At 33.4% G+C, this 20,329-nt stretch overlaps 1 long non-coding RNA gene across 3 annotated transcripts in view; it reads right to left on the minus strand.

Moving 5' to 3' along the window:
* LOC139707837 (uncharacterized) overlaps window positions 1-20,329 on the minus strand; it is a 55,445-nt gene that overhangs the window by 9,464 nt on the left and 25,652 nt on the right. The window contains exons 4-5 of one of the 3 annotated variants that reach the window (XR_011709264.1): window positions 4,919-5,017; window positions 2,524-2,596 (exon numbers count right to left, since the gene is read on the minus strand). This is a non-coding gene — a long non-coding RNA (uncharacterized lncRNA). Of the gene's footprint in view, window positions 1-2,354; window positions 2,597-4,918; window positions 5,018-20,329 lie in introns of those variants that run through there. The other 2 variants (XR_011709265.1, XR_011709263.1) reach the window with 2 other exon arrangements.

A 20,329-nucleotide genomic window follows, 5' to 3' on the forward strand; every position in this document is an offset into this window, starting at 1 on the left:
AAATTATGCTCTATACACATAATATGAATTGAAATGCTTCTTCTGTTATATATAACCAATAAAAATAAATAAATAAATAAAAACAAAATTAAGGTAGGATAAATGTTCTCATAAAAGAAACTTACCCCATCTTCAGAAACCACTCATAAAATATCAAAATCAATGGGGGGGGGAAAAAGGAACTCAAAATCTTAACACCAAAAAAAATAAATAACCCAATCAATAAATGGGCCAAGGAACTGAATAGACACTTCTCAGAAGAAGATGTACAATCAATCAACAAATATATGAAAAAACTATTCAACATCTCTAGCAATTAGAGAAATGCAAATCAAAACTTCTCTTAAGATTTTTATCTCACACCAGTCATAATGTCCACTATTAAGAATACAAACAACAATAAGGGTTGACAAGAATGTGGGGAAAAGGTACACTAATACATTGCTGGTGGGACTAAAAATTGGTGCAACCAATCTGGAAAGCAGTATGGAGATTCCTTGGAAAACTTGGAATGTAAACACCATTTGACCCAGCTATATCCCATTCCTTGGTTTATACCCAAAGGACTTAAAAACAGCATACTACAGTGACACAGCCACATCAATGTTTATAGCAGCACAGTTCACAATAGCTAAATTGTGGAACCAACCCAGATGCCCTTCAATAGATGAATAGATAAAGAAAATGTGATATATATATACATACATACATACATATACATACATACACACACAATGGAATACTACTCAGCATTAAAAGAGAATAAAATTATGGCATTTGCAGGTAAATGGATGGAGTTGGAGAATATCATGCTAAGTGAAGTAAGCCAATCCCCCAAAACAAAAGGCCGAATGTTTTCTCTGATATGTGGATGCTGATCCATAATGCGGATCAGTGGGGAGCATGGAAGAAATGGAGGAACTTTAGAAAGGGCAAAGGGGAGGTGGGGAAAGGGATGGGGCATGGGGGTTGGAAAAATGGTGGGATGAGATGGACATCATTACCCTAAGTACATGTATGAAGACACAAATGGTGTGATTATACTTTGTGTATAATCAGAGACATGAAAAATTATGCTCCTATGTATGTATACTATGAATTGAAATGCATTCTACTGTCATGTATAACAAATTACAACAAATAAATAAATTTTTTTAAAAAGAAAAAAACTCTTTAAAAAAACATTTGGGATGCCCCTTTAATAAGATTTCTTCCATTAAAACAATGGATTTTTACAAAACTGTCTTCCAAACTTTCCATATCCAAATACCAGGTCATACAGATTCAAACTATACAGTATTTCTTCCATTTATTCTTCCCTTATCAACCCCACAGTCACTGTCTTTAGTTTGATCTATAATTGGCTGTATTAATATATCTCTTCTTCATTAAGGCACAACTGCATTTTGTAGGTTATTACTTCCAAATCATTCTGATATTGACATATCTTTCTAGATAAGAGATTAGAGAATGTCATTTTTTTTTTCTGTTTTTAGTGTTCAAATGTTCCTGCTGCCCACAGAATAAAATCCAAACTAGTCCCAAAACTTTACTCTGGTCTCATTTGTTACATGCCATCTCTTACCTTGTAGTTTCATCTATAAATTTTCTGATCCAAAATAGACTTTTGCTCCTTTTGCCTTAGTTAATGCTTTGCCCTCAGCCTGGAATGCTCTTACCCTTTTTTCCTGCCAACTAGAATCCATTCATCTTTTGATGTTTGACTCAAACACCATTGTCTCCTTTTGGGGAGGCTTACAAGGTTTACTAATTTGAAACAGATTAATCACTGTTCTGGGTCTCAGAGAACTGTACTCTTAAGACAGCATTTATGTTCTAGAAGTCTCTGCCTTTTTGGAACACGTAGAAAAGTTTGGACAAATACAAACAGAAATATAGTCACAGTTATAAATATGAAGTATTCAAGTTTGAATACCAGGTTTAACAAGCTAAAATAATTTCTTAATGTATCTATAAGCACCTGATTTGGAAGAGTGCATATTACCCCAACAATATTATACACAAGATAAAATATAAGATGAAAACCAATGTTGTCATTTTTATCATATTTATTTTGATAGTTATTTTAAAATTTTCAATAGGTTTCTTTTCTAAGGACCTGGTAATTCTGTGTTTTAACTAGACTAAATGATTCCAAGGACAATACATGAAGCTATGTTACACATATATTTTTAAAAAAATAAAATTTAAAAGTAGGTAACTGTTCAGTGAATATTACTCTTTGAAGGTACATGGATTGAAAATAATGCAATAGGTCTTTTTGCTGTTTTGGAGTACATAAATCTACTCTATTTATCTTATTACAGATATTTAAGAGATGACAATGTAAATTTTAAAATATCTATATATTGTAGATAAAACTAACAAGAAAAAAATAATACACATAATTTTCTCTTTAACACCATGGACACTGTGATTATGATCTTGACAAACCAAACTGATTGAAAATGCAAACCAATGATCAAAAGTATTACATCATAATCTTCTAAAACTATATGATACCTTAAAACGATGACATATGTAATCGTTTCCCCTTTTTTCCTTCTCTTTCTCTTTCTTGATGTTATCTTTTATCCTAAAAATGAAAATATATCAATGAGTAATTAAATTACAAAATAGACCCTATTTATTTTTAAAGTTTTTTTTAGTTGTCAATGGACGTTTATTTTATTTATTTATATGTGGTGCTAAGGATTGAGCCCAGGGCCTCACACATGATAGAAAAGTGCTCTACCACTGAGCCACAACCCCAGCCCCCTGTTTATTTTTGGATAGTGATTACATACACCATAATTTAAAAATTTAAAGGTAAAAGGTCTCCTTTTCACCTGTCACCCATTCATCAAAATTTTCCCTGTATTAGTCACCCAAAACTGCTATAACAAAATACCACAACAGAATTTATTTCTCACAGTTCTAGAAGCTAGGAAGTCCAAGATTAAAGTGTTAGTAGCTCTCATGTCTGGTGAGGGACCACTTTTGCTTACAGGCTACCTCTTTTATGGTATCTTCACAGAATAGAAAGAGAAAGCTCTGGTGTCTCTTCCTCCTACAGGCATTAATCCCACCAGAAGGGTTCCACCCTTGTAACCTCATCTAAATCCAATCGCCTCCCAAAGGCCCACCTCCTAATACCATCACATTGGGGATAAAGACTTCAACATATAAATTTTGGGGACAGCCAGAGGAATGAGAAGTTGTGCTCCATTTGTGTACAATACGTCCAAATGCATTCTACCGCCATGTATAACTAATTAGAACAAATAAAAAAAAATTTGGAGGGGGGCACAGACACTCAGGTCAAAACATTTCTCAAAGACGATAACAAATCTTACAAATGTTTTGCATATCTTTCCAAAGATATTTGTAAGCACTTATAGGCTAATAAGAATATATGTTCTTATCTTCACCACCACTATTTCCACAAATGGTAACATATTTTATATACCATTCTGTACAGATATAGTTGAAGGCCATTCTAATCAGTAAGCAAAGAATTCCTACATATTTTTTGTGATTGTAATGTATCAAATTGATTTAATCCGTCTATCATAAATGGAGATTTTTAAAAAATTCTTATTTTTATTTATTTATTTTTTGGTACTGGGGATTGAATCCAGTGGTGCTTGAACACTAAGTTACATCTGCAGCCCTTTTTGTTTTTCAATCTGAAACAGAGTCTCATTAAGTTGCTTAGAACCTTGCTAAATTACTGAGACTGGCTTCCAATTTGCAATCCTCCTGTTTCAGCCTCTGGAGTTGCTGGGATTACAAGTGTGCACCACTATACCTGGCTCAGAAGTGAAGATTTATGTTGTTTCAAATATTTTAATATTACAAGTCATATTGCTACAAATAACCTGTAGACATGTCTTTTCATAGGTGTGTGAAAATACCTACAGAATAAATTACTACATGTAGAACTTGGGAGTAATGAGTAAATATATTTCTAATTTTAATAGATATTGTCAAATTGCCTTTTACTGAAGCTTTAACAATTTTCTTCCTCACCAGTAGATAGAGTACCTACTTCCCTAAACCTTTACCAAGTTTAATAACAAACTTGAATCTTTAATCTGATGGTGAAAAACAATCTCTCCAATTAAATTTAAATCTATACTTCTCTTATTATGAATAAGTTTGAGCATACTTTTATAAAATTAAGAGCCATTCATATTTTCCTCTTTTTGTGAGTTGTATGATCATATCTTCTGCATATTTATCTATTAGATTGTAGGGTGTTTTCTTATTGATTATCCTCCATGCTAAATCACAGTGTTAAGACTATCTAGATCACAAGTTCCAAAGTTACTTGCAAACAAATATACTCCTATTGGGTACAATATTTTACAGATTTATTGATTATCTCCCAAAGGTCAGACTTCTTTGGGCAAGGTTAAATTCTTAACTATACACCTATACTATAGTTTATTTATCTGTTCTGTTGTTGATGGATTCCTTTCATTAAAAAAAGCAATTATAAACAACACTGCCATGCACTTCTTTTACAGGTATATTGATGTAGAAATGGTGGAGAATACACCTATAAGTGAGTTTCTGAACCCAGGCTACATATATGTTAGATTTAATATATCAATATTAACTTCCTGGTTTTTGAACCTTGTGACATACACAGAAAGGATTTTCTCTCCATCTATTATTATGATTTTCAAAACCTCACAATAGTTTCTTGCAATTCTTTTGTGGCTTTCATTTCTTTACATGTAAACCTTTGACCCATCTGGTTGCATCTGAACTGAAAATGTACAGACTTTTTTCCTTGTCTCTGTTCCCTAAACAATATAATAACTATTTACACGGCATTTACATTGAATTAGGCATTATGTAAATTCTCCTATATGTGACATGTCATTACAGTGAGAGCACAACACCATACCTGAAGAAATAGGCAAACAGAAATGATGACATCTCAGTGGCAAATGGTGTGGATCAATGACTGTGGACCAGATAGGATGATGGATGTCTCAGAAGATTCCTGCATGAACAGATAACATTTAGAACAAGGGGAGTATGAGTACATTTTCCCTGCCCTTCCCTGGTTAACATAGAGATCTCCCCTCATACACCTCAAATGAGACTAAAAGTAGGAAATTCCCAACTGACTGAGATCAGGTTTTTGTCCCAGGCCAATGACTTAGGGTTTCAAAAATAAAATTAGATGAATTACAGAAAGTTAATGTCATATTTTTTACATAGCTGTGTCATGGACAGATTCAAACCCATAGATTAGCAAAGTTGTTCATATTATTCACTTTAAGTTTTTAAAGTTATATATCTGTTGATATACCCCTTTTTAACTTTTGTATTTCCTTTTCTTTTTTTTAAGTAGATTTGTCAAGGCTTTGATCAATTTATTGGGATTTTCTTAAAAATCCATTCTTGGATTTATGATCCATTTTTTTCTTTCTCTTAAAAGTCTTTAAGGTTTTTAATCTTTATTATTTCCTTCCTCCTACTTTAAGTTGTATTTTAGTTGTTCTTTTCTAATTTCTTCTTTTGAAAGTTAACTTCACTTGCTTTTTTTCAATGACAAAAACATTTACATGAATGAATTAATTTCTGATTTAGGGGGATAATATTAAGTAGTTTAAAATTTACCCAGAATTAAAATACACAATACAGCAGCATAGAAGTCAGGGAAAAGGTAAAGGAATCAGAATGTTCTGATGTCCTTCTTTTCTGTAAGTGGAAAGTAAAAGAATCAAATAATATTAGTCTTTGATAATCAAGGTTGTATGTTATAGTTTATATGGTAACCAATATAAAAGAAGAAAAATATAAATTAGAAAATGTATAATATGTTAAAAAGACAAAAAATGAGCTAAGTGGCATAAATAGAATGGTAAGATTAAATTGAAAAATATTAGTAATTATATTAAATCTGTGTCAACATTCAAAAGATGAAGATCATCAAACTGGATAAGAATATAAAACACAACTAATTTATGCTGACTAGAGAGAAGTTGGAAGTAAAAGATATCAAACAAACACTAATTCTTCTTCTCTCCCTCTAAAATGTGATATAGCTGATACTATCAGGTAAAATTGATTTTAAGACAATAAATACTTTTAGAGTTAAAGAAGTAACTTCATAATAATAAAAACCATAATTTGTCAGAAGAATTAATCACTCAAATTTTAAATTCATTTAAAAGAACTTCAAAATATAAGCAAACATTGAAAATTTTACGAGAACTCCATAATCATAAGGAAGATTTTAAATCTTATCTTTTTAATTGATAGAAAAAGGCAGGAAATTAACAATACAAATGATATTTATAACCAAATCAAATGTATCAGACAGGGTAAGTTATATTAGCATATAGTAGCAAACAACCCTAGAATCTTTATAACTTTTTACAAAATGAAGGGAACCAGAGTTAACCAGGGACCATCTATACAAGAAAACATGTTAATGAATGGTTTATCCTTAATAGACAAATTGGGACCTAATATGAAACTGTCTGGAGATTTTCTGCTTTTCAACAAGGAACTATCTGCTTCCAGAATCCACCAATTCCAAATGTCTTTGCTCCTGGGAGCAAAAAATTACCACAACACAGATCTGATCCAAGGACCTATGTTCTAAGTTCAGGCTGTTTCAGTGCCTTTAGGTCCTGAGGCAATTCAGGGCCAGAAAAGGGTAGATCCTATAGTCACTGATGTAGGACCAATTGCTGGTGATCTTTCTTAGATCTAAGGACTTCAGTGAAGTTTTAACAATTCAACAAGAACCTGTTGGAAGATTTGATTAATCAAGGTTCTTAAAGATCACCATCTAGTTTAACCAACTTGGGGATGATCAAATATCTCAAACCCAAATAGAACTTTCCTCTACTCATTAATATAAGAGTAGGTATAGAATTCCATCTGCTGCTTCTGACTAACAAACAAAGCAGCATGACAACTTCCTTATCAGACAGCCCTGAGAAACCAAAATGCTAGGCCCCAGGGAGATCTTCAAATAGGAGGGAAAAACTGCTACTTGGAATTTTTCCATGAACTTTTCTCAGAATTAAATCTCGTCATACTCTCAGGATGCTTCTACCCAAATTTGATATTTATTAGAACATAGGTTTTATTTTGTTTTGTGATTTTGTTTGTTTGGTTGGTTGGTTTTACTCTTACCCTCTTTCCATAGCATAGTTTCATTGGAGAAGGGCCTTGCCAAAATTTTCTTTTTCTTTCCTTAGCTGTGACATGGAGAATTAATTTTTTCTTATGCAATTATATCCCTTTCCTTATTTATATGCTATCAGTAGATCTTTTGATTAATTTTTAGTATATTTGTTAATTTTGATAGTTTTTGATAGAAAAATTAGTGATTGGATTATAGCAATTTCGAATACAGTATATTCTGCAGTAAGCAAAGTAGTAGGAGAGATTTAGGGGAAAAAACCCAAAAAACTGGCTTGGTTCTTTAAGATTCTTACTGCTTTTCTTTGGTTTAATTACCTAAAGTTTTCTGTACTCCAATTCCTGCCCCAGGAAACTGCTTTTCTCTGGGGGTAAAGGACTCCTAGTGAAATGCCCTGCTAAAAGATTGGCTTTTTCAGTATGCTGCTTCAGCTGGTTGTTAATGTCTGAAAATTATGTACATTTATTTATATCAATTTCACTTATTTCCATGTGAATAGAGAAAGAACCTAAGGATATACACAAAAATTTTAAGAGTGATAACCCCAGGGGGATGAATTAAAGAGAAAAGTGTGGCCATTTCACCTGTTATTTAATTTTCCTTCCAATTATTTGTATTTTTCAAAGTAAATATGCATTTTATAACCACATTATAACATCAAAACTAAAAGGCAAAATAAAATGAAAAATTAAAATTAATTTAATTTTAAAGTTAAAAGATTTGCAGTTTTGGGGTTTTAATTATGTATATAGTTTTCTGAATATCTGAAAAAAAAGGAAAAGGGCACTGTTACTTTAGCACCAACATGTTAACCATTTGTTAGAGTCTGTAAACAAGTCAAAATAACACCTGGCATTTTGCCAGGGGAATGTTAGAGTTCATAAACAAGTCTGGATGGTGCCTGGCGAAATGCCAGAGGGAGTGGTTTGAGAAGTAACAAAAGCAAGCCATTAAGTGTGGAGATTCCTGATTGGTTGACTGCTGTATCTAGTTTATGTTAATTAGATAAGCTGTGTGGAATGTATAAATACTGCTCCTGTCCTGCAATAAATGGCTTCCACTCCTGCTGTATGAATCTACACAAGTTGTTCGTCACCCCCCGGTTATTTTGCTGCAGCCGGACTGCAGCAACCATTCTTTACCTTATATCTATCTTCAAAATACCCTGCAGATTCTGTGCTCTTTGATCAATAAGAAAGTACAGTATCCCACAGCAGTCAATCTTATTTTTATTTAAATTAGTCACAATCACTTACCTTTCCTTCTCTTTTCCACTTATTCTTTTTGTCTTTTCTCTTTCTCTTATTTTTTCCCTTGGTAATCTCTAAATTTTTTTAAAGAAAATTTGGAAGTTTTAATTCATTTTTAAAAATAATTTTATTGAAATTGGATTTTCTAACTTCCAAAAGTTAGAAAAGTGTCTTTTCTTTATTAATTAATCAAACTGTGATAGTCTATGATAGCAGCAGAAAATAAGCCAAGAAACGTATCCCAGTGGCATTTATAAATGCCATATATAATAAATATGTGGCATTTAGAATCTCATCTAGAGAACAATACTGGTGTGAATATTGTTCCACTAGAATCTAACTTTTAGATAACCTAGAAAGCATAAGGTGCTATGTTTATTAGCAGAAACTATAAGAGTACAACTATTAAATTCTTTACTGGGAAATATGAAAAATAAATTATTTTAAGGAGAAATGGAAAAGGTGATTATTAGCCTGCCACCATATTAACCACTCCATACTATAAAAGACATTCTTTTTCCTAACTCGTAAGAAAAAGTTCCCTGCGTAAGATTTCCTATATATTTTAATACAGTTGGGGGTTTTCAGAGTTTCTTGAATCTGTACTTGATGTCTTTCAACTGTTCTGCAAAACTTTTGACCATTATTTTATTTAAATATTGCTTCTCTCCAATTGGCTCTTCTTTCCTTCTTGGATTCCAGTTATATTTTAGATCTTTTCCCTGTGTCTCACATGTCTCTGATGGACTCTCTTCTCTACCTTCCATTTTTTTTTCTTTTCCTCCTGAACTGACTTCCAGTTCACCAATTCTGTCTTTTGGTGACTAATCTACTGGTAAACCTATCTAGACTGTTAATTTTAAACAATGGAATTTATACTTGAACTATACTAGAATTAGTATACCAATGAACTTTATACTAGAACACTTGATTCTTTTATATAGTTTATAAATCTCTATTTTTCTGAATATATAATCACAATTGTTTAAAATTCATTGCCACCTAACCCTAATATTTGGGATACCTGTAGGGCTGTTATTTTTTTCTCTTGTTTTTTTAGTCCTATCGGTAACCCAGATATTGGAGTTAGGTGGCAATGTCTTGTAATTTTTTGTTAAAAGTAAGTATTTTTCATTTAAAAAATTTAGAAGTTATAGATGATGTTATTGTCCTATAAAGACTATTTAAAGACCCTTCCTCCACCACGTAAACTTAATGATGGATGATCATCTAAACTCAGTTTGGAACCATGCAAAATGAGATTAGAGTCCCAGTAAAGCTCAATTCACCTCTGATTCATCCCTAGCCTTCCTGGATTTTCAACAGAGGTCTATGCTAGTGGAAGAAGTCAATAAATGAAATGTATTTAATGGCATAAACTTACAACTATAAACAGAATAGTAAGTAATTGTCAATCATTCCTGGAGGTTACCAGAAGAGGTGCTCCAATAAAATAAGAGGGAAAAAAGATAAGAATCGTATGCTTCATAAAATGGATGATCAAGTGGCTACATAATTAGGTGTTTCTTTAAAAGCCTTATTAACCTCTGGGACCTCCACTGCAGAAATAAGGCAGCTGCATAAAGAATACCAAGAGTAAGGAATCTTGTGGCCCTCGCAACTATCAAATGAATCAACCACATTCCTTTGGAAGGCCAGTGCTTGAGTTGCAAATAGCATTAGAGGATTATTTTAAAGATAAGAATCCCTCTCTTCCTTTTGTTTCCTGGAGACACTGCACTTGGTAGATAAATCTATATTTATTTGTAACTGCCTGGGTTAAGCATGCATACTTTTAGGCAAACTGGGGAGAAATTTTCAAAGTTAGATCCTTATGCCATCAGTGTTCTAGCAGCTCATTCTCAATCAATGCCATAAGAATTATTACAAAAGGCTTGCCATTTCGTCTAGATCCTATTTTTGTATATATATGGATATACTTTTGTACTATAAAGTATTTTGATAAGCATATATTGTTTTTGTTCAAAAGCTTTAAAGCAGTCACCCATTTTATGTATGAATATGTTGAGTGATTACTCAAATAAAAATTTAAGTGTCTGGAAAAAAAAATGGGTGATCAAACCCAAATGAGAGGTAAAGAAAATGCTCAGAATGAAGATGAAAAAAGAATCTAATATCATAGCTACTTCACACGTCTTGAGAACAGTTAAGTTCAAATGGAGTATATTAAAAGAATATAGGAGAGAAACCTCAAGTAAAATGAATGGAATACTTGATGCGCTTGAATATTTTGAAAGGCAATTTAGACTATGACTATATATCACAAACAGAAAACTAAAAAAAATTTTAAAAATACTAAATGCAAGAAAAACAAAAAAAAGTGCTAGAAAGGAAACATTATGTAGCTCAGTTATGAATAGCACCTACAAAGTCATGATAATGAAATTATTGAATAATGAAATCATCAAAGTTATCATAGTGAGATCCTATTTAGGAGGATGAGAGGAAGCGAATATGAGAGAAAATGGTGGTTTAAAAAGAAAAGAAACTTGGGCTGAGGATATAACTCAATTGGCAAAGTGCTTGCCCTGCATGCACAAGGCTCTGGGTTCAATTCCCAGGACCATACACACACACAAACACACACACACAAAAAAGGAACTAAGTTTTTATCTTCTGTAGAGCCTAACCTAAAACTTAAAAATGAAGAAATGACTCAATAAGCAAGTTATTCAAAGATTCAGATGTAAATATCAAAACATACTGCAGTACAGTTTGAAATGCTTGCCTTTGGAAATTGAAATTGGAGAAAGTCATTCTGAAACTGTCAATTAGGGCCAGGGCAGAACAATGACATTTTGAAATATGCCAAGACTCAGAAAGTTTACCTCCCAGATGATATATTTTTTCTTCATGTTTTTCTATTTGTACATTGTAGTTGTACATAATGGTGGGATTTTTTGATACATATTTGCACATGTACCCATTTAACAATATAATTTGACCAATATCATTCCTAGTAGTTCCTCTTCTCTTCCCTCCTCCTTCCCCTTTTTTCTATTCTACTTATTTCCCTTTTATTTTCATGAGATCCACACTCCCACATACACACACTTTTCATTTCCTTTTTTGTCTCGACCTTCTGCATATGAGAGAAAACATATGACCTTCTGAGCTTGGCTTATTTTGCTTACGATACTGCTCTAAAGTTCCATCCATTTTTTTTTTTTGCAAATGACATGGTTTCATTTTTCTTTGGGCTGATTAAAAATCCATTGGATATATATACCACATTTTCTTTAACTATTCATTCACTGATGGACATCAAGGCCAGTATCATAATTTGGCTATTTTGAATTGTGCTACTATAAAAATGGGTATGAAGTATCACTATAGTATGATGACTTTAATTCTTTAGGATAAATACCAAGGACTGGTATAGCTGGGTCATATGGTGTTTTCATTCCTAGATTTTTGAGGAACCACCATATTGATTTCCATAGTGGTTGTACTAATTTACCATCCTACCAATAATGTAAAAATATTACTTTCCCCCCACAACCTCTCCAGCATTTATTGTTTGTATTTGCGATGACTGATATTCTGACTAGTGTGAGATGAATAATCTCAGTGTAGTTTTGATTTTCATTTCCCTAATTGCTAAAGATGTTGAACATTTTTTTTTTCATTTATTTGTTGGCCATTTGTACTTCTTCTTTTGAGAAGTATCAGTTCATTTGCCCATTTATGAATTTGATTATTTGGGGTTTTCTTTGTGTGTGTGTTTTGTTTTGTTTCAGCTTCTATATATTCCAGATATTTATACTCTGTCAGAAGAGCAACTAGAAAAAATTTTCTCCCATTCTGTAGGTTCTCTCTTCACATTCCTAATTGTTTTGTTTGGTGTGCAGAAGCTTTCTAATTTGATGCCATTTCATTTGTTAACTCTTAGTATTATTTCCTCAGCTTTAGCAGTCCTAGTGAGAAAGTCCTAGCCTGTGCCTGTGCGTTGGAGTGTTGATTCTTTATTTTCTTCTAGGAGTTACAAAGGTCTTTGATACATTGAGTTGACTTTTGTGCAGGATGAAAGATAAAGTTCTAGTTTAATTCTTCTACATATGGATAACCAGTTTTTCCTAGTACCATTTGTTATAAAAGGCTCTTTTCTCCAATTTGATATTTGGCACTCTTGTCAAGGATTAGATGACTATATCTGTATGGGTTTGTCTCTGTGACTTCTATTATGTTCCATTAGTCTATGTATTTATTTTTATGTTGGAACCATGAAGTTTTTGTTATGATACCTCTGGAGTATAATTTGAATTATATTATTGGTATTGTGATGCCTCCAGCATTACTTTTTTGGTTTAGAATTTCTTTGGCTATTCTGGGTCTTTTATTCCTCCAAATGCATTTTACAACTTTTTTTTTTTTTTTTTTTAGTTTTGTGAGCAATGTCATTGATATTTTGATGGAAATTGAATCTGTATTGCTTTTGGTAGTATGGCCATTTTAACAATATTAATCCTGCCTATCTATGAATATGGGAGGTCTTTCCACCTTCTTGTATATTTTTCAATTTCTTTCTTCAGTGTTCTGTAGTTTTCATTGTTGAGGTCTTTCACCTCCTTGGTTAGATTTATTCCTAAGTATTTTATTTTAGTTTTTGAGGCTATTATGAATGGGATTATTCTCTTCATTTCTTTCTCAGAAGATTCAGTGTTGTTATGTAGGAAAGCTACTGATTTTTTGTAAACTATGTTGCTGGTAGGACTTTTTGGATCTTCTAAGTATCAGATCTTATCATCTGCAAACAGTGGTAATTTGAATTATTTTTCCTCCTATTTGAATCCCTTTTATTTTCTCCTCTTGCTTAATTGTTCTGGCTAGAATTTCTAGTATTATATTACATAGGAGTGGTGAGAATGGACATCCTTGATGTGTTACAGATTTTAAAGGAAATGCATTCAGTTCTTCCCCATTCACTATGATGTTGGTTGGGGCTTTTGGTATATAGCCTTTATGATGATAAGGTAGATTTCTTCAATGTTTTTATTATTAATAAGTGGTGAATTTTGTCAAAGGCTTTCTCTGCATCTATTGAGGTGACTAAGTGATTTTATCCTCAATTCTATTCAATTACATTTATTGATTTGAATATGTTAAAACTTCCTTGCATCTGGGATAAAACCAACTTGGCAATGTTGTACAATATTCTTAGTATGATTATGAATAAAATTTGCTAATATTTCATTAAGAATTTTTGAATCTAAGTTCATCAGGGGTATAGGTCTATAGTTTCCTAACCTTGATGTATCCTTAAATGGTTTTGGCATGAGTGTGATACTGACATCACAGAATGGATTTAGAAGTATTATATCCCTTTTTATTTCATGAAATAGTTTGAAGAGCATTGACATTAATTCTTTGAAGGTCTATAGAATTCAGCTGAGAATCCATCTGATCCTGGGCTTTTCTTTGTTAGAAGATTTTTTATTATTACTTCTATCACATTGCTAGCAATTGGTCTATTTTGGTTTCCTATTTCTTCTTGATTCAATTTTGGCAGATTTTATGTGTCTAGAAATTTATCAATTTCTTCAAGATTTTTCAATTTATTGGAGTAAAAGTTTTCAAAATAGTTCCTAATGATCCTCTGGATTTCTGTGGCAATTTCTCCTGTTTCATCTCTAATTTTACAATTTGGATCTTCTTTATCTTTTGGTTAGTTTGGCTAAGGGCTTATCAATCTTGTTTACCTATTCAGAGAACGAAGTCTTCACTTCATTGGCCCTTTGTATTTCTTTTATTCTAAATTTCATTGGTATCAGCTCTGATCATAATTTTTTCTGTTCTTTTACTGGTTTTAAAATTGTTTTATTCCCTTCTTTTTCAAGGGCCTTGAGATGCATCATTAAGGTTGTTTATCTGGGATCATTCTGATTTTCTTATGCAGGCATTCATACTATAATGTTCCTCTTAGAACTGTTCCTTCATAGTGTCCCAGGGGTTCTGATATGTTGTATCACTATTCTCATTTTATTCTAAGAATTTTTAAATTTCTCCCGATTTCTTCTACCACCAATTCATCATTCAAAAATGTATTGTTTAGATTTTGTACGTTATTTTGGTATTTATTTCTAATTCCATTACATTTTGATCTCAAGGAATTATACTTAAAAAACTTTAAAAAAATTTTTTTCTGAGAGTTCTGTTGGGATGTAAAATAAGATCTATTTTGGAGAAGGTACTATGGGCTGCTGAAAAAAAAGTGTATTTGGGTGTTCATTCAAATAGATGAATGCTAAGACCATTTGATTTATAATATTTTTCAGGTCCAGAGAGTCTTTACTGAATTTATGTCTGGATGATCTACCTATTGGTAACAGAGATGTGTTTAAAGCACTCAGTATTATTGTGCTGGGGTCTATCTGAGTCTTTTAATTCAAGTAGTGTTTCTTTTATGTAATTAGGTGCACCCATAATTGTGACACAAATATTTACTATTATTATATCTTCTTGTTGGATTGCTCCCTTTACTAGTTATGTAGCAATCTTCTTTGTCTCTTCTGATTAATTTTGGCTTGAATTCTGCTTTGTTGAATATAAGAGTCCAACTCCTGGTTGATTGGGGGCTCCCTTCACATGGCATATAAAGTTCCATATTTTCACTTTCAACCTGTGACAGTCTTTGTGTGTGAGTCTCTTGCAAACAGCATAAAGTTGGGACTTGTTTTTTAATCCATCTGCCAGCCTATGTCTTTTAATTGAAGAATTGAGACCATTTACATCCAGTGCTGCTATAGAGAGCTGTTTATTCTTGCCATTTTGACTGATTGTTAATGTTTAATTTGGTCCTATTTCTCATTTGCTAAGTTAATTTTCAAATGAGATTTGTTCATTTGTTAGCTCTGGGGATTGTCTTTTACTTCTTCTGTGTGAAGAATTTTTTTTTCTGGAGTGCCAACTTAGTCATTAATTCTTTTAGTTTCTACTTGGAAGGTTTTTATCTCTTTGATTCAAAAAGATAACTTTGCTGGACATAGAAATTGTAGTTGACAGTTACTTTTCTTTCAGGACTTGGAACACATCATTCCAAGTCCTTCTAGCTTTCAAGGTTTGTGCTCAGAAATTGGAAGTAATTATGATTGGCTTGACTCTAAATGTGACCTGACATTTTTCTCTTGAGGCTTTCAAAATTCTATGCTTATTCTGAATATTAGGCATTTTAATTACATGTATTATGGAGAGGGTCTTTTTTATCTTGTATCTTTGAGGTTTGGAATGCATCCTCCATTTTTATGTCCATCTGATTCTCAAGGTCTGGAAATTTTTCTGCTATTATTTCCCTGAAGACGTTATCCATTATATTAGCTTGCATCCTCCTCCAATTCCAACTCCTTAAATTTGGTCTCTAAATGTTGTCCTTCAGTTCTTGTATATTCTGGTCATGGTTATTTTCTTTCCTTTAAGTCTGAACGCTCGAGGCTGGCCACTTTTGTCTTCCAGCTCTGAGATTATATCTTTGGCATGGTCTACTCTATTAGAGGAAATTTCAACTGAATTTTATATGATTGTGTCTTGTATTTCCAAGATATCTGTTTGATACTTTTTCAGTTTTTATATCTTCTCATTGAATTTCTCGTTTGTATCTTGCACTGATTTTCTTATTTCATTTGAGTGTTTTTCTATGTTCTCTTGGAATTTGTTGATCATTTTTATCATCATTCTTTTGAATTTTTCTATCTGATATTTCTTCCACTTCAATACTTTTGGAATCAGTTACTGGAAGATTATAAACTTAGGAGGAATTATATTACCTTATTTTTTTCATATTTTTTGTATCCCTGTGTTGAGTTTTATACATCTGTTGGAATGGTTTTCTCTTCCACTCTTATGTGTGGGCCTTTTTATGGCATAGCCTTCTCTTGATACAATGTCCTAGAGTGATTCAGATTAAGACTCTTTAATAGGTGTGGTATCCACAGACTTTGCATTAATTCTCTCTTTTTGCTACAGGTGTAGATGTCCATTAATGGGACCAAAGGGCCTGGCTGTAGCTTTTTCTACTTGTGGCCAAGTTGTTATTTTGGGGTTTTATCTCTTATATTCTTTGTACTGAATTATAGCTGAAGTTTGAGTGCGTTTAATTTTTATGTGGAGCAAAGTATGTTATCCTTTGGATGAATTTGGTTCAACAGCAGAGTCTCTGCACTGTGAACATATAGTATACCTGTAGCTTCCAAGTACCTCTTAGAAAAGGGGAAAACAAAGAATAGCAACAACTTATGCAAACAATATACAGCATTAAAATAAATACCTGTCTCCTACTATAACATCTACAATATTAATTAATAAAAAATAGGAGTGGTTGGGTTAGCAATTGCCAACAGCAAAAAATGATAAGTAACCATGAACTAGATCTGGCATTAAAGCAAACAATAGGTGTTAATTACGATATTCACAGCAGTAATAATTGAAACAGCATGAATGATGGAGACAGGAGTTATATAAACCAATTAGTTATAAGTTCATGAAGAAAAAAAGAAAATGGGAGAGGAAGATAGAAGAGAGTTTAGAATGTTCAAAACATGAATGGAGAGAATTCAGAAGGGATGTAGAAAGTTATAGCTCTAAAGAAGGAGTAAAAATAAGAAAAACAAATGGAGGGAGACAATAAGAGAATTTGGCTGTTAGGAGCCAAAAAGGAAGGAAAGAAAGAAGGAAAAATAAGGAAACAAACAAAAATGAAATAAACCAAAAACCCTAATCCTCAAAAGACAAGGCAAGTAAAAACAATTATTGTAAAAAAAAAGCTAAAATTGAGTGAAAAAGAAATGTGGGTGTGTGTCAGCACAACAAGAACACCAGATAAATAAATAAATAGATAGGGAAAAAATGTTCTTAATGAAAAAGGAAAGTATCATCTCTACTGAGGTGGTCAAAACAGTCAACAATAATGGATGGTCACTACCTATTCCTGACTGTCCTTTTATTTCCATTTCTTCTTGGGCTATGTACTGAGGGGAGTGGGGAAGGGGAGTGCACCAAGGGCTGGGGCTTGTTAACCCCTTCCTCTTTTTGTGTTGCTTACTTATCTTCCAGTTGGGGCAGCCCTAACCTGAAGTTGATTGAAATAACTCTTAGCCTCCCTTCTCACCAATATAAGATAGAACAGAATAGGAAATACTGTTAATAGTAAGTTTTGTCTGCACAGACCAAATTGATGCCCACCCAGGGTTGGGCTGCTGCAGAGTTCTGTAAGCAGAGTTCCAATGGCTGGCACTTAAGTCTAATCAGGTCTTGTGGTGAGCCGCTTCTGCCGTTTCTGCAGACTATGGTCGCCATTACGAGATGGCGCTGGCTCCGCTGTGGTATGTGACAAACAACTCCTTATCTGAGAGAGTTGGCACATGATTTTTCACCACCCTGTGAGAAAGTTCCACGCGGCAGCTTTGCATTGGGGCTTGGGATGCTTTATTAAGGCTGGGAGGGCATCCGGGAAGAAAGAAGAAGAAAGAATAAGAAATATCAAGGGACCTGAATAAACTGCTGAGAGAAGATTCCTGAGTTGCGTCTTCCTTGCGGGCAAGGGGTCGCGACAAGGTCTTAGGGCATTTGTTGGGTGGAATGTGCTCTGGAGAAATTAGAATAACATCACAATTCAGACCAGGCAAATTCTGATTTCTGTTGGGTTCTGGATTTCAGGAACCTCCCAAGAATTCTACTCTCAGGGAAGGGGACCCAATACTCCATACATTATTTCCCACAAGTGTAGCCTTCCCAGGCTTAGTCCCTGGATGTATTCTCCCATTTTTTCATTTTCCTAACCCTCTTCAGCTGGTCACATAAGCCACCAGACTCAAAGATAAAGTGAATTGTACTCCATTTTTTCATTTTTCTGGATACTATCCACATTGTGCCTGTTTCAGTCATGTTCTGCTAGATACACACTAGGCCACAATTCAAGTTCTTGACAGAGCTGTATCGCAATGTTTGCTATAATTTCCTGGGATTCTGCAGCAGCAAAATCCAGCATGACTTCCTCAAGAGGACTCCTTCCTCAACTCTCTGCTTGCCAGTTGGGAAATACAGAGCATTTTTCAAACACCAGTTTTCTCTGCAGCCTCTGGGTCAGCTAAATTTAGCTTGCTTTTCTGATCTAAATATTTTCCTGTGCCATCTGTTGTTGTGTTTCTTTCTCTGTGTCATCCCTACTATCTGTGGTGAACCAGTGTCACTGCCATTGCTGCAGCTGCCTTGGCTCCAAATAGTCTTTCTTATTCTTCATTCGATGCACCCAAATTTCTTAGTCTCTAAGATACTCTGATATTGAATTTCAGTGAAGTCACTCTTTTACCCACCTCACTGAGAAGCAGTTCTCCTGCTGCTTAAATCTGGAGGCATAGAATAACTTAAGCCACCTTCTAATCTGCTGTCTTGAATCTCCTCTCTCAAGTTGATGGTTTGGAAAAAAAATTTATTTGGCAATATACTCTAATGGTCAAGACAGGAAACTAAGAGAGAACAAGTCATGGATCTAAGAAAACAGTGGCCCCAACCTGGAAGACCAGTGAGGAGAAATCCCAGAGTCCGCTACGTAGAAGATTTTGGTGGTAGAAAGTGCTCCAGATTATATTATTCAGGCAAGAATATTTTTTCCACACTTTAAAACAGTGCATTACATTTATATATAGTGATGGGATTTGTTGTGATATATTCAATACATGCATACAATATAACAATATAATTTGGTCATATAACTCCCCAGCATTTCCCCCACTTCCTACCAGTCTTCCACCCCATTGTTCCTCTCCTTTACTGATCTCCTTTTAATTTTCATGAGATCTGACCCCAATATTTCTTTTCTTTTTCTTCTCTAGCTTCTGCATATTTTCTCTAGAAAACATACAACCCTTGATCTTCTGAGTTTGACTTATTTCATAACTTAATGGTTTCACTCATTTTCCTGCAATGACATAATTTCATTATTCTTTATGGTTGAATAAAGCCATATGGTGTATTTATACCACAATTTCTTTATCCATTCATATACTGAATGACTATTGTAAATTATGCTGCTATAAACATGGGTATGAAGATATCACTGTAATATACCTAAATACTGAGGAGTGGTATAGTTTAGTCACATGGTATTTTCATTCCTAGTCTTTTGTGGAATCTCCACATTGATTTCCTTAGTGGTTGTACTAATTTAACATCCCACCAAAAGTGTAAAAGTGCTCATTTTCTCCACATCCTCTTCAGCATTTATTATTATTTGTATTTTTTTACTTTATTAAAATTTATTTTTATTTTTGTTATTTTTAGATATACATGACAGTAGAATGTATTTTGACGTATTATACATACATGGAATATAATTGAGATCTTATTCTAATTGGGATCCCATTCTTGTAGTTGTACAAGGTGTGGCTTTCACTGGTGTATTCATATATGAACATAGGATAAAGTTATGTCTGATTCACTCTACTGTCTTTTCTAATCCCATCCCCTTTCTTTCATTCCTCTGTCTAATCCAATAAACTTCTATTCTTCCCTCTTATCCCACCCTCCATTGTATGCTAGCATCCACACAGCAGAGAGAAAATTCAGCCTTTAGGTTCTTGGGACTAGCTTACTTCATTTAGCATGATACTCTCCAGTTCCATCCATTTACCAGAAAATACCATAATTTCATTCTTCTTTATGGATGAGTAATATTCCATTGTGTATATATACCACATTTTCTTTATCCATTCATCTGTTGAAGGGCACCTTGGTTGGTTCCATAGCTCAGCCATTGTGAATTGAGCTGCTGTATACTTGATGTGGCTGCATCACTGTATGCTGATTTTAAGTTCTTTGGGTATATATATTGAGGAATGGGATAACTAGGTCAAATAGTGGTCACATTTCAAGTTTTCCAAGGAATCTC

Source organism: Marmota flaviventris, chromosome 12 (assembly GCF_047511675.1).
Source record: "Marmota flaviventris isolate mMarFla1 chromosome 12, mMarFla1.hap1, whole genome shotgun sequence".
NCBI lineage: Eukaryota > Metazoa > Chordata > Mammalia > Rodentia > Sciuridae > Marmota > Marmota flaviventris.